Source organism: Erpetoichthys calabaricus, chromosome 1 (assembly GCF_900747795.2).
Source record: "Erpetoichthys calabaricus chromosome 1, fErpCal1.3, whole genome shotgun sequence".
NCBI classification, from domain to species: domain Eukaryota; kingdom Metazoa; phylum Chordata; class Cladistia; order Polypteriformes; family Polypteridae; genus Erpetoichthys; species Erpetoichthys calabaricus.
In genome coordinates, this window is record NC_041394.2 from 277,243,090 (window position 1) to 277,257,580 (window position 14,491).

The window sequence follows — 14,491 nt, forward strand, 5'->3', positions numbered from 1 at the left end:
TTGTGAGGGTCTGCTGGGAACGTCTGGCAGAGCCCCCTGTCAGAAGTAGCTTCAACTCCTACCTCCGGCAGAATTTCGACCACATCCTGAGGGAGGTGGGGGACATTGAGTCCGAATGGGCCATGTTCCGTGCCTCTATTGTTGAGGCGGCTGACCGGTGCTGTGGCCGTAAGGTGGTCGGTGCCTGTCGTGGCGGCAATCCCCGAACCCGTTGGTGGACACCGGCGGTGAGGGATGCTGTCAAGCTGAAGAAGGAGTCCTACCAGTCCCTTTTGTCCTGTGGGACTCTGGAGACAGCTAATAGGTACCGGCAGGCCAAGCGGAATGTGGCTTCGGTGGTTGCTGAGGCAAAAACTCGGGCATGGGAGGAGTTTGGGGAGGCCATGGAGAACGACTTTCGGATGGCATCGAGGAGATTCTGGTCCACCATCCGGCGTCTCAGGAGGGGGAAGCAGTGCAGTGTCAACACTATATATGGTGGGGATGGTGCGCTGCTGACCTCGACTCGGGACGTTGTGGGTCGGTGGGGGGAGTACTTCGAAGACCTCCTCAATCCCACTAACATGCCTTCCAATGAGGAAGCAGAGCCTGGGGACTCAGAGGTGGGCTCCCCCATCTCTGGGACTGAGGTCACCGAGGTGGTCAAAAAACTCCTTGGTGGCAGGGCCCCGGGGGTGGATGAGATACGCCCAGAGTTCCTCAAGGCTCTGGATGTTGTAGGACTGTCTTGGTTGACATGTCTCTGCAACATCGCATGGACATCAGGGACAGTGCCTCTGGATTGGCAGACCGGGGTGGTGGTCCCCCTCTTTAAGAAGGGGGACCGGAGGGTGTGTTCCAACTACAGAGGGATCACACTCTTCAGCCTCCCTGGAAAAGTCTATTCGGAGGTTCTGGAGAGAAGGGTCTGTTGGATAGTCGAACCTCGGATTCAGGAGGAACAGTGTGGTTTTCGTCCTGGTCGCGGAACAGTGGACCAGCTCTACACCCTTAGCAGAGTCCTGGAGGGTGCATGAGAGTTCGCCCAACCAGTCTACATGTGTTTTGTGGACTTGGAAAAGGCATTCGACCGTGTCCCTCGGGGAATCCTGTGGGGGGTGCTCCGGGAGTATGGGGTACCGGACCCCCTGATAAGGGCTGTTCAGTCCCTGTACAACCGGTGTCAGAGCTTGGTCCGCATTGCCGGCAGTAAGTTGAACCCGTTTCCAGTGAGAGTTGGACTCCACCAGGGCTGCCCTTTGTCACCGATTCTGTTCATAACTTTTATGGACAGAATTTCTAGGCGCAGCCAGGGTGTTGAGGGGGTCCGATTTGGTGGACTCAAGATTGGGTCACTGCTTTTTGCAGATGATGTTGTCCTGTTTGCTTCATAAGGCCGTGATCTTCAGCTCTCTCTGGATCGGTTCGCAGGTGAGTGTGAAGTGGCTGGGATGGGAATCAGCACCTCCAAATCCGAGACCATGGTCCTCAGCTGGAAAAAGGTGGAGTGCCCTCTCAGGGTTGGGAGCGAGATCCTGCCTCAAGTGAAGGAGTTCAAGTATCTTGGGGTTTTGTTCACGAGTGAGGGAAGAATGGAGCGTGAGATTGACAGGTGGATTGGTGCGGCGTCCGCAGTAATGCGGGCTCTTCATCGGTCTGTCGTGGTGAAAAAGGAGCTGAGCCGCAAGGCAAAGCTCTCAGTTTACCAGTCGATCTATGTTTCTACCCTCACCTATGGTCATGAGCTATGGGTAGTGACCGAAAGAACGAGATTGCGAATCCAAGCAGCTGAAATGAGTTTCCTCCGCAGAGTGTCTGGGCTCTCCCTTAAAGATAGGGTGAGAAGCTCAGTCATCCGGGAGGGGCTCAGAGTAGAGCCGCTGCTCCTCCGCATCGAGAGGAGTCAGATGAGGTGGCTCGGGCATCTGATCAGGATGCCTCCTGAACGCCTCCCTGGTGAGGTGTTCCGGGCACGTCCAACCGGGAGGCGGCCCCGGGGAAGACCCAGGACACGCTGGAGGGACTATGTCTCCTGGCTGGCCTGGGAACGCCTCGGGATTCTCCCGGAAAAGCTAGAAGAAGTGGTCGGGGAGAGGGAAGTCTGGGCATCTCTGCTCAAGCTGCTGCCCTCGTAACCCGACCTCGGATAAGCAGAAGAGGATGGATGGATGGATAGATGGATCTATTCTTGTTTATTATGTACTTCAACCTCATTAAGTAAATCATTACGTTTCTTAAGACTCCAGATTAGGGCAGTTTATTCTTTTTCTTTTTTCGGCTGCACCCGTTAGGGGTTGCCACAGCGGATCATCTTGTTCCATATCTCTTTCCATTCTTCCATATCTATTTCTATATGGCAGTTTATGCTATTTCAGATTTTTTGTAATTGTAAATTTTAAATTAGCATGAAGTTTCTTTTCTCATTCTAAATAAATATTAATTCTCATACCCAATTTTCTATTTGCAACAACCTCTTCTTTTTCTTAAAGAGGGGCCCAAAAATGGTGTAAAATTCAGCCCCCACGAAACATCGGCTCTCTTGTGCATACATATGCCGTGTATCTATTGTTAATTGAAAACTATATATATGGACCAAATCAGATCTAAATATCATAAATTACTTTTTAAACTGATCGCGTTGAATTGAATATTTTCTCGAAGTCAGAAGGGGAAGAAGCAAAGAGAAAAGGGGAAGCAAAAACGCATCATAATAAACAAACCAAAGTCGGGATGCCGAGTCCGCGCATGCACGCTCCCGTGGACGCCGCGCGAGCGCCGGGGCACGCGCTCTAGGCAAGCGACCGCCATTTTGATCCGAATATAAGAGAGAATATTTTTTTCTTGCACAAGCCTGGAAGCAGTGGTCAGGATTGAGAACATAGGAAGAAGAAGGGGAATAATTAGGATAAAAAAAAAAACTTTGCATGAAATAGAAAAACGAATGAGCAAGATCCTTATATCAGACGGATATATCTGCGCTTGTTTGTTTGTTTACTGGAGGGGGTTTAGCGCCGGAGGAATTACGCCCCCCCGCCACCCCCTGTAAGAACAGTTTCTTGGAGGCTTGCATGCGAAGGAATTGTCCTGCATTTCTAAGGTAAGCATCATGAGGAACAAAACGTCCTTTGACCAATACGATCTCTGCGGGCGAATTTCCTGTAGCTTGAAGTGTTAAGCATTACTTTATTTGGAGCAAACATAGTACTCGCACGTTTCCCCCCTCGTTATTATTATCATTTCACCAGTTATTTACCAGCGTGGCTAGTGGAATATTACGGCGCACAGGTAAAGCACCCACTTGGGGAGCTCGAGCTGTCACTCGGAAAGAACGTGGCTTTACTTTTCGGAGACAATTTTGTTTTCGTCAGGCCCTCCCCCGCCGTGCGGAGGTGGATTGGATCGGAGTGAGGCGGAGGAGGGGGTCATCACCCATCGCTGTTTTTTGTGGGGTGGGGGCGGAGGATGGGCACTTGACCTACTCGTCATTCAGGCTGAAGAGAAAGTTCATGAGCAGCCAAGCGTGAGCAAACCACTTCTGAGCTCCGTAGAGGAGCTTTTTACAGTCACAGTGTGTAAAGGACATGAAATAAAGAAAGAGAAGGACTCGGGAGAGCCTTGGGGGTTAGGGCACTGGCCTGGTAGAAGATCTTAAGAGTGCCGTGAGCGCTGTAGAGACCATGATTTGTCTATGTATATTCAGTAACTGCGCTGGGCTTACTCGATAGAAGTGAGACAGGTTCAGATTGGTACTTGTGGAATGATGAACGGCGAAATGTCTGGCGGATGAATCCTGTGTGTCGCAGGTTTGTACTGTGCAGAGCTTTGCAGATTGAGCCAGATTTTTGTTTAGTGGCTGTAAGGGAACATGAAATGAAAAATGCGCAGTAAGCAGTAATACATTCTTATTATTAACCCATGTAAGGATTACAGTGATTTATTTCATATGTATGGAACAGACATGCCTGGAGATGGGGTACCTAGAATGGTTAATTACTTCGAGCAACCTTTTATATAGCGCCTTTCACAGAGTGCGCCATCTCAAGCCCACTCGATAACGAAGTGTACTGCAAGTCGCTTCCAGCTTTGCTTTTTAGAGCTGTGCCTTCTACAATTAACTGCTTAGAATGAACTCCACTGAACTTTAGTATGCTGCAGCATCTGTTAATTGAGTACTGTGTACTGTAAGAAGAGTGTTAATTCTTTTCCTATACCATTTTAAGTGGCTTTAACTTGCAACTTTTAAATCTCCCATTAATTTAAACCTGGCAGTAGTGGCTTAGGTCTTACACTCTAAAGAAAGCATGAAACGATACACAGTTTCGCGCAGGATAATAATAATTGATTTTTCCTGTGTCACATTTGCTCACTGCAGTATCAGTATTCACATTTGCCTGAAATTCTACACTGCACACAGTGCAGAGTTCATTGAGCAGTCTTGTTTAAGTTCCTAATACGTGTGTCATTATATTGACATAATGTATTGTAATAATCTTGACATTGGATACAATGCTGATACATTTTTCTTTTTATTCCACTATTAGCAGATACCGATACATGAGGAACAAATTTTGATGCACTCCTTTGAATCACAAGGTTGCTTAAATTCAATCTGTGATCCTAAGTCAAGGCTATTCAATAACAAATTCAGTTGGGCCAGATTTTCAAACCAAGACATTTAGCTGGGTGAGACATTTTCAGTAGCCGGTAAGTAGCAGATAATGACAAATTTTAAACCAACACGAATAAAAGTATTGAAAAACAAGTGATGTTATTCATTGTTTCCCTTTTAAATTTGGTCACATCTGACACAGGCACATAAAAATGTGCATAAAAAGCAATGAAAAAGGTATAATTGGACAGAATATGAGGTAGTAGTGTTGGGGGAAAACTTTCCTCTGTTTTCAAAGAAGTCTGCCACAGAGTCAGATGAAAATGCTGAACAATTCTTTATTTGCACACAGATATCCACAAATGTCTTGGTCCATGGAGTGAGCAATTAATTAATCAATTCATTCTCTTTTATACTTTTTTTTTATCAGAGTTACCTTATCTGATACAGTACATAACGTGATCTGACTCTTAATATGCAGAATTCTGTCTTTGCCAATTGACTACAGCCACCAGTAACTTTGTATACACGTTGATTCTTCCATTATACTAAACATCACTTCATTACTAGGCGTGTCCTACAGGTTTTCCCATTGATCTTATCACCGTCTCATAATAGGGGTGCTCATTATTCATTGACTTCATTTTAACCTTAATAACTACATTGGTGGCTCCTCTAAGAACATGCAAAAGCCTTACATGCCTAGACTTAAAACAACATTTAGTTAACTCTTTAGTTACATTCAGTTATTCTCTTTTTAATAATTCATTGTCAGAACTTCAGTATATATTTGTATTAAATTGTACAAATTATCATGATTTATTAAAAATATTGATTACAATTCTAGTAGCAATACATTTTTCTCCACTTTTGAAATAATAATAAAAAAAAAAAAACAACATTTTGGTCATATCTGTGTGGTGGGTGCGACATCACGCTATCCGCACATCCCATAGTGCATAAAAACAAAAATAGTGCACAGTATTAGCAATAACATTTGTTTCCCTTTTGAAATAAAATTAATAATTTGGTCATATAATAATAATTCTTTACATTTATATAGAGCTTTTGTCACTTCTCACAAAGCAAGGACCTTGAACTTGATCCCATGATCTTCTTATTGTGAGGTGCCAGCACTACCATTGTGTCACTGTGTATATATATATATATATATATATATATATATATATATATATATATATACACACAGTGGAACCTCGGTTCATGACTATAATTCGTTCCAAAACTCTGGTCGTAAACCGATTTGGTCGTGAACCGAAGCAATTTCCCCCATAGGATTGTATGTAAATACAATTAATCCGTTCCAGACCATACGAACTGTATGTAAATATATATGTTTTTTAAGTTTTTAAGCACAAATATTGTTAATTAAACCATAGAATGCACAGCGTAATAGTAAACTAAATGTAAAAACATTGAATAACACTGAGAAAACCTTGAACAACAGAGAAAACTAACACTGCAAGAGTTTGCGCTATAGCGCTACCAACCGCTGGCTAAAAACACTTTTTTTTTTTTAATGAGTTTTAAGCACAGGGAAAAAAATGAACATTTGAAAAAATCCGTAATTTAATAAACCACCAAGAAAAGTAACATTGCAACAATGCAAGCTACGAACCGATCGCTGTAAACAGAAGTGAAAACAAAATCAAGCCCAGTGCATTCCTTAACTGCCTTCCTACCTTAATAGTCCAGCCCTCTCTCTCGCGCTGCCTGTGTGTGTGCGCGGCTCTCTCTTTGGCGCTGCCTGTGTGCGTCTGTCTCTGTCTCACGCTGCCTGTGTGTGTGTGTGTCGCTCTCTCTCTCTCTCTCTCTCTCTCTCTTGCTCACTGCACAGGAAATGCACAGGGAGAGACTGAACATGTACAAACCGAAAGGGAAACTGGTTTGTTCGTATACCGAGTGTGTGGTCGTGAACCGAGGCAAAAGTTTGGCGAACTTTTTGGTCGTAATCCGATTTGTACGTGTACCGAGACGTTCGTGAACCGAGGTTCCACTGTATATAAATATATATATATAATGACCCAGGCACATCATAAAGGACATTTAACAGAATAAAAAACAACTATCAATGTTATCGGTGTACAAACCCATAACAAGTGTTAACAGTAACTAACGCACATGAATACAACGTCTACTGCACACTGTGTGATTAGGCAGGGCTTTGTTACGCACCTTTATTATGCTGATATGATGATGTTTCTCTACTGCATGGGCTGTGGGGGGTTGTTTTGGTGGAAACACTTTGTGAGGGCTTAGAGCACCTCCCTAGAGAGCTGACTCGCAGGATCAGGGTGATGAGGTAGCAAATGGTTTTGGAGGTCGAAATGTGTTTTGTGTGGCGTTTCTGGTGTATCCATGAGCTCGGCCACACAGAGATTGCTTTCGGGGCCGCATGTGGCCCCGGGGTCACCATTTGAATAAGCCAGTGCTAAGCAATTCAGTTTAATTCGGATTTATTGCAATGTTTGTGTATTGGGTAGTTACAAAAAGACTTGGAAATCACATTAAAGCCAAATAGTTATTTAAACCATCTTTATCCCAATTGTTAAGAAAAACATGCAAACAGTTGTAGTGTACCCTAAAATTGTAAGTCACGATGGGTAAAGGTGCAGGCCCATTTTGCAATAATGTTAATAAAAGCAATGGTATGCTTTTAAAAATGTGCTTTTTAAAAAATAATTTAGTTCACCTTTTGGTTTACTTTTACTTCTAGTGTATTGCTTACCTACTGTATTACGAAGTACTGACCAGCCTCATGGCAAAACAATAGATGCTGCTGTACAGATACATTACTCTCATGCATGTATAAATACAATATTTTCATAATTTTACACAAGGAAAACTGAGTTTACATTTAGAGACTTCATGAAGCAAAATACATGCTGCAGTGCAAAGGTGGAGGGAAGGTGCCAGCTGTAAAACAACTGATCATTTAGGAAAAGTTGATTTATTTTCTTTTTTGTGTCTGGTTGGCAAAATATTTTCTTTTCATATTTCTTTGTTTAATATGTCCACAGGACAAAAGCAAAATGCTTGCATTTTAAATGTGTACGTGGGAGTGTTTGTAACATTATATGATAAAGAAAATATTCTGATTTTTGGATATAACCTGAAGAACTATCTTCTGGTTCTACCTAATGATGTATGTGTGTGGCTGATGACCCATTGCTTCAGAATAGTCTCATTAATCCAGATTATTTAGGAAAATATTTGGAGAGTACAATAAATTGTCAAAAGATATTTGATAAGTGACTGAAGTTAAGTAAAATGAAATTTTTGTCAATTATTAATAATATCATTATCACTGGGATATCAAGTGTGGAGTGTTGTATATTATTTGCACCTATGCTGCATGCATTTTGTTTTGTGCAGTATACAGTATATGCTGTAAGACACAGCATGATTCTTTGTGTTTTGCATGGTGAAATGGGAGTGAGGGTAATTAATTTATAGATTACAGTTATGGCCATGAAGCTTGCAATACAGAAATGCATTTACTTTGGCAACATGTCTTACCCAAAAACAATAGGTTTTAAATACACTAAAAGAATACAATGAGCCCTGACTTCTGCAATCCTAGTAATTGATTAGACACTGTCACTTAATGGGAGTGTCAGTTACCCTGATGTTGGTTTAATAGATCAATTCTACTACCTGTTTCAACATTACATCCATCCATCCATCCATCCATCCATTTTCCAACCCGCTGAATCCGAACACAGGGTCACGGGGGTCTGCTGGAGCCAATCCCAGCCAACACAGGGCACAAGGCAGGAAACCAATCCTGGGCAGGGTGCCAACCCACCGCAGTCAACATTACATGTCTGTGCTAAATAAACAATAATAATCTCAAGATACCTTTATCCAAGGTACCTTACAAAGAAAGTTATAATAGATAAAAGAATGAAAGTGCAAGCCTCAGAGCAACAGAGAACAAGATAAAGAAGCAAACACAAGCAATTACTGTGTAATTATCCCAGGAACTAGACTAAGAGAACAATCCGTATCCTAAAACCTTTGTCAGTACAACAGCAGCAATCCTGTTGGAGAGAAGATAAGCAGACCCAAAGTATGTAATGAAAATGTGTGTCTTCAAAAGACTTCTAAACACAAATAAATTGGATGAAGTTTGAAAGACAAAGGGAGATCATTACACAGCTTTGGAGCAAGAACAGAGAAAAATTGTCTAAACTTGGTATGTCTAGCAAGGGGACAGATGATCAGCAGACAGGCAGAGGCAGAAGAGAGTCTTCTTGAAGGGATATTAAGAGAGACCAAGGACTGGAGATACTGAGGAGCAGAACCGTTCAGAGAACTGTAGGTCAAGACCATCGTTTTGAACTGGGTCCTTGTAGCAACTGGAAGCCACTGGAGAGACTTAAGCAGAGCAGTAGTAGGAGTGAAATGAGAAATGGAGAATACCAGTCGAGCAGCTGCATTCTGAAGGAGCTGAAGAAGTCTGGTAGCAGTTGAAGGAAGATCCACCAGTAGAGTGTTGGAATAGTCCAGCCGAGGAAGAATCAGTGCCTGAACAAAGAGTTGTGTGGAATAAATAGTGAGGAAAGGTTGATGTGGTGGCTCTGAGGCTAAGGATCTGCGCTGGTATCCAGAAGGTTACCAGTTCGAATCCCCATTACTGCCAAAAGAGATCCTACTCTGTTGTGCCCTTGAGCAAGGCCCTTAAACTGCAATTGCTCCAGGGGTGCTGTACAATGGGTGACCCTGTGCTTTGACCCCAAGGGGTATGCGAAAACTAACAAATTCCTAATAAAAGAAATTGTGTACCGTGAAATAAAGAACAACAAAAAAATATCCTCTAAAGACTATGAAGAAAGAAAAGACAGGACTAGGTCATTGAAGATATATTGTATGTTCGACTGGGACTGATGGTGAAATTTTGAGATTTTCAAGGGTGATGCTTAAAAACAACCTGAGGAAGAAGAATCAGGGGCTAGTAAAAGATATCTGACTTTGAAAGGTTAAGTTTAAGGTGATGATCATTTATCGATGATGAGTTGGCAGAGAGGCAGCTGTAGATTTTGGCTGAAACCTGTGGGTTGTAAGAGTGAAATAAGAAGATCTGTGCTTCATCAGCATAGAGGTGGCAGGAGAAGCCGTGAGAAGAAGTGACATTGTCTAAGAAATTAATGTAGAGAGAAAAGAGAAGTGGACCGAACACTGATCTTTAAGGCACATCTGTCGAAAGTTTCTGTAGAGGTAGAAGATGAGGCCCATGGATCACTTTGCAACACTGTAGACAATGTGCCAGTAACTTACATAACTCCCCCCAGTGCCAGGTGAAAGGCATCTAAGTTTGTCCGTGGCATCCTTTATATCTACCACTGACATTTGCCATCGTCAACTGCATCGGTCTTATTTATTCTAAAGATCAGTGGAGTCACAGTTGGAAATTTTATGTAAACCTTTCTTTAGAGCAGCAGCACATGACATTACTTTGAGTCCAAATCAGACTTCATGACTGCACTTTCTGGATCTCATCATCTTGAGGATGTCAGATTACTCGACTATCTATAGCCAGACATGACAGATGACATGAATTGCTCATGACTTTTCAGTACAGTCTCCGATTCCTATTTATCACAAAATCGCCACATTTGAACATGCAGGTAATGTGCTGCAAAAGAGCAGAGGTGGCTGAACACATGTTTTCTAAGCATGATCATTTCAGGAGTAGTCTCTGCCTTTTTCTTTTTTCCATTGTTTCATGGTATGACATACATGAGACATGGGACAAATGAGTCTTTTTAGTGTTTGTATGATTCAAAACACCTGTTCATCTTCTTTCCTTACAGCTGCATTGTATGCATTGTACTTCCATCTGAGAGCTCATTGTTGGCCCTTAGATACAGTAAGCCATCAATATAACTTGCAGCAGCATCAAAGTTGTTTGATTTTTTTGTGACAGATCACAGACAGCTATAAATGAGTTTCTGGGGATGTCATAGTACATGACTGGCTGCCACAGGCACATGCAGTAATGTAAATGAAGGCTACTACTGAAAATCGCTGATGATTGCTATATGACTTTCTTTCCACCTAACTCCCACCCTTTGCCTTGTGGTAGATCATCCCACATGGCAACTCACACTTAGATTGGATTTTAGGCTCTACATAACACTAAAATTCTGTTAAGGAGGTTTAGATGTATTGATGAATATGCTCTTTAATAGACTACTACCCCAAACAAGGTTAGTGCTTAGTGTTGCAGGGATAGGCTCTAACTCTAGACCACAACCTATTTAAATGGTGTAGAACACAAACAGTAAATGGAAGGTTTGTTCTGAATTGTTAATGCAAGGCTTAAGTTTGTCAGTTCTTATGTTTACTTCCATACTGCATTCTTATTTATTTGTTTTGAATTTCTTGTGAATTTTTCATATAGAGTGTGAAGACCTGTGTTTTCTCACCTTGTTTTAGAGCTGATACTTTTGATTCTATATTTTAACATATTACGCTAGCATCACTGTTCTGTTTATCAATTCTTACACGAAATGAGGATAATGGCAAAACTGGATGCCATCATGAAAAGTCCACCTCTGTCCCCTCCAGGAGGTGATCTCTTGGAGCATTTTCAGCCACAGATTCATTCCACCACGATGTGTTAAGAAGCGCCCCTAAGGGTCTTTTCTGCCCACTGCTATCAGAAAATTCAGTGCTTCCACCTGATGTACTCAATTGATTGGATGTATTACCTGACTTGTGAGTCTGTATTCCAATTTTGTTATGTTTCTGCTGCTGTATGCATTTGAATTTCCCCATGGAATTAATAAAGGTTACCTAATCTAATTGTTGTAATTATTTATTGCTACAGTAAATTTATCAACACTACCTTTTCCTGCCTTGTAATGTCATTGAGTTGTACTGTGTTATACATTTTTTTGGCTTGGAAAAAATGATTTTTTTGTTCTTTTAATGACACAAAATAAAGATAGATTCACTGATAGAATGTACAACAGGCATATATTGTAATGGGTGTCGCTGTCAAAAGTCTGTAGAGGTCCCTGGGATCAAGATGGAATAGGATTGTAACTTATAACTAAATGCCATTAAACCTGATTGAGAGTAAAAACTTTTAGATTAATTTATTAGAATGTAAATTAATTGGTTGGAAAATAAGAAAAATCAGAATGTTGATGAAAAATATAATAGAGAAACAGCATTGTTTAGGTGTAATTCAGATATTATGACAGTGGAGCTTCCAGGGTAGAAATCTGTTTGCATTATTTCTTTGGGTTAGTGACATATGACTGTGAACTGCAAAGCTTTTATGTTTTCTTTTCTTTTCTGTACTGTGGTGTTACTTACATGGTGATCTGATGCCGTACTTCAGGCCTGATCATCTGGAAACAGAAGAAAAAGCACAGGGCATAGTCCAGATCTCCTTTATCCATTCTTGTCGTGAACGTAGCAGGAAAGAATGCTGATGTAGTACTTGTGTTACAGAAATACATTTCTGAAGTTGTCAAAATCAAGAGTTTCTGTTGCTGCTGCAGCGGTGTTTGCTTTCTATTTCAGGATGTTCACAGTGAAAGCACTGTAGTGGATGTCATTCTTGGTCTTAAGATACTGTTGAGAATTAAGCTGTGTTGTCTGACTCCATATTGACAGATAATGAAGTAGGATCGAAGATGTGTTATAACGTGTCTCCAGACATTTTTCCTCAATGGTTAGACGTGGATGATGGGCCGATTATATAATATAGTAATATAATGAACCAGATTTTTTAAATGTGGCAGAAAGCATAATATTCAATACAGGAATCTAGGGAGTGAAGTCTTTGTTTTTTCTTTTTCTCTCTTTCACTTTTTAGCTCACTCCAAAAGCCAATTTACACAGTGTCAGAATAAGAATACTTTCTTTTTGGAAGAAAGCTTATGCAGCAAAATGTTATATTTATATAATGTCGGCTGTAACTACTTAAAGTTTTAATATACAGATGAATATTTGGAAATAAGTACATAGACAATTAATAAATTAATTACATTTATATAGTGCCTTCCTAGCTACTCAAAGGATGTAAGTGGCTCATTTCAGCCATTATGTGTTTATACTGATTTTCTGCTGACATTACAGTTAATCTAAATAATAGTAACATTTTTACCAGACCTAAGAGTTCTCATGTTACACCTGAAAACTCTTGTTGTGTATACATACTTTGATCGATCTCCATAACATTCAGCTGCCAAGCATCTTGCCGAGTGAGTTGTGTTTTAAAAAAAAGCAAAGAGTGACTCCTGCTTAACTCATGCAGAGACATAGATCTCTGAACATAAGCTGTCCGTAATTCAGTGTAAAATTTAAAATGCTTTATAATTTACCTTCCACAGGAAATATGCTCTCAAATTTATATTTGTATTGAAAAATCTCATACCATCCTTTTCAGGTTGGTTGAAAGACTGAACTACTGTATGTCCAAAAGTCATAACTTTTTTGTTGATAATAATCAATAGTCTTCCATGTTAAAAGTTCTATGTTACATTAACAATGATTGTTGTCCTGTACTGCTTAATACATTTATGTCCTTTGTTTGCATCTACCAAAACCTCTAATAAAATTTTTATAGAAAAGTTTAATTTGGTGTTATATGGTGTTACATTAAATACATTCTGTAGCATTGTTAGGTTTTCAATTTTATCAAAGTTTCTTATTTCATAACATCTTGAAATCCACTTAGTCCTTTATAGTGTTGTCGCAAGGGTCAAAGGCTATCCCAGAAGCACAAGGTGCAAGGCAGAAAACGACCCAGTGGACAGGGTGCCAGTATACCACAGGGACCTCTCAGTTATACATCCACAGTGAAACGGAAAATGTGGAACCGCAAGTTAAGCCTTCATGTCTTTAACCCTATTGCCTTAATTAGGGTTTTGCCCAAATACCGTTTTGCTCAATTATAAATACGAATTCAGTCTGGTTAAAATTAAAATTGTTTTTTTCTTTCTCTATTATTTTCAGTCCTACTGTGTTTCCTTATTTTCTTTGTGACAGAAGGTCTAATTTGTGATTAAATAAATCAGCTGGCTATGGATTTGTTCTCAAAAAAGACAGGACAATATCAATTATCTAACGTTTATGGCTACTTGATGTCAAACTGAAAAAGAACAAAGAATTACTGTTTGCATGAGAAGCTCTCCACTGAATATTTACAATAGTGCAGTGAAGTAATGGAGATATATACCCCTTCCCCACTATAGAAGACTGCAAGACCCTTTGGTTAAACATAACTCTGAACTGGTTTTAGCCAGTTTGAGTACTCCTTCATTTCTATCGCATGCTGTGTATATTTAGGACAGCATCTTATTCTAAAAACAAGTTTGCAGATTTCGTGACATTTGAAGTGATGTCTCTACGTCCATTTTCTGTATCTACTTGCGCGCATACTTTACATAAATTTGGAGGAATCCAGCAGGTGGCAGTGCGAGATATTATCACGGCGAGAACAGGTTCGGCTTCTCGGTGTTGTGAATTGCCTGGAACATCCATTAAATTCCGATGACACCTTACCGCAATATCTCTGAAAAGGATGTTTAATGATTAAATCCATCAATCCAGGGATGTCCATTCCAGCAAGCATAGGGCACGAGGCAGAAACAATCCCTGGACGGGGCCTCAGCTCATCGGCTCATTGCAAAGTGAATACAAGCACACACATACACTGGAGTCATTTTAGCGGAACCAAATCCCCAAATCTGCATATCTTTGGAACGACACCGGAGCACAATGTGGAATCCAAACAGGGAATACCAGCGACGTGACTCCCTGCGAGACAGCAGTGCTACTGCTCCGCCACCATGTCGCCGTCATGTGTGTAATTATTAACAGTATTCATTATTTAAACAAAATTAACAATTTATCTGTAAA

At 40.9% G+C, this 14,491-nt stretch overlaps 1 protein-coding gene across 3 annotated transcripts in view; it reads left to right on the forward strand.

Annotated features, from left to right (window-relative positions):
• The first annotated feature begins 2,713 nt into the window (after positions 1 to 2,713).
• The window catches only part of ppp6r2a (protein phosphatase 6, regulatory subunit 2a), a 176,103-nt gene continuing 164,325 nt past the window's right edge, over positions 2,714 to 14,491 (forward strand). The window contains exon 1 of one of the 3 annotated variants that reach the window (XM_051935201.1): positions 2,714 to 3,076. The gene's annotated coding sequence lies outside the window, so the exon portion shown is untranslated. The remainder of the gene's footprint in view (positions 3,077 to 14,491) is intronic. The other 2 variants (XM_051935215.1, XM_051935209.1) reach the window with 2 other exon arrangements.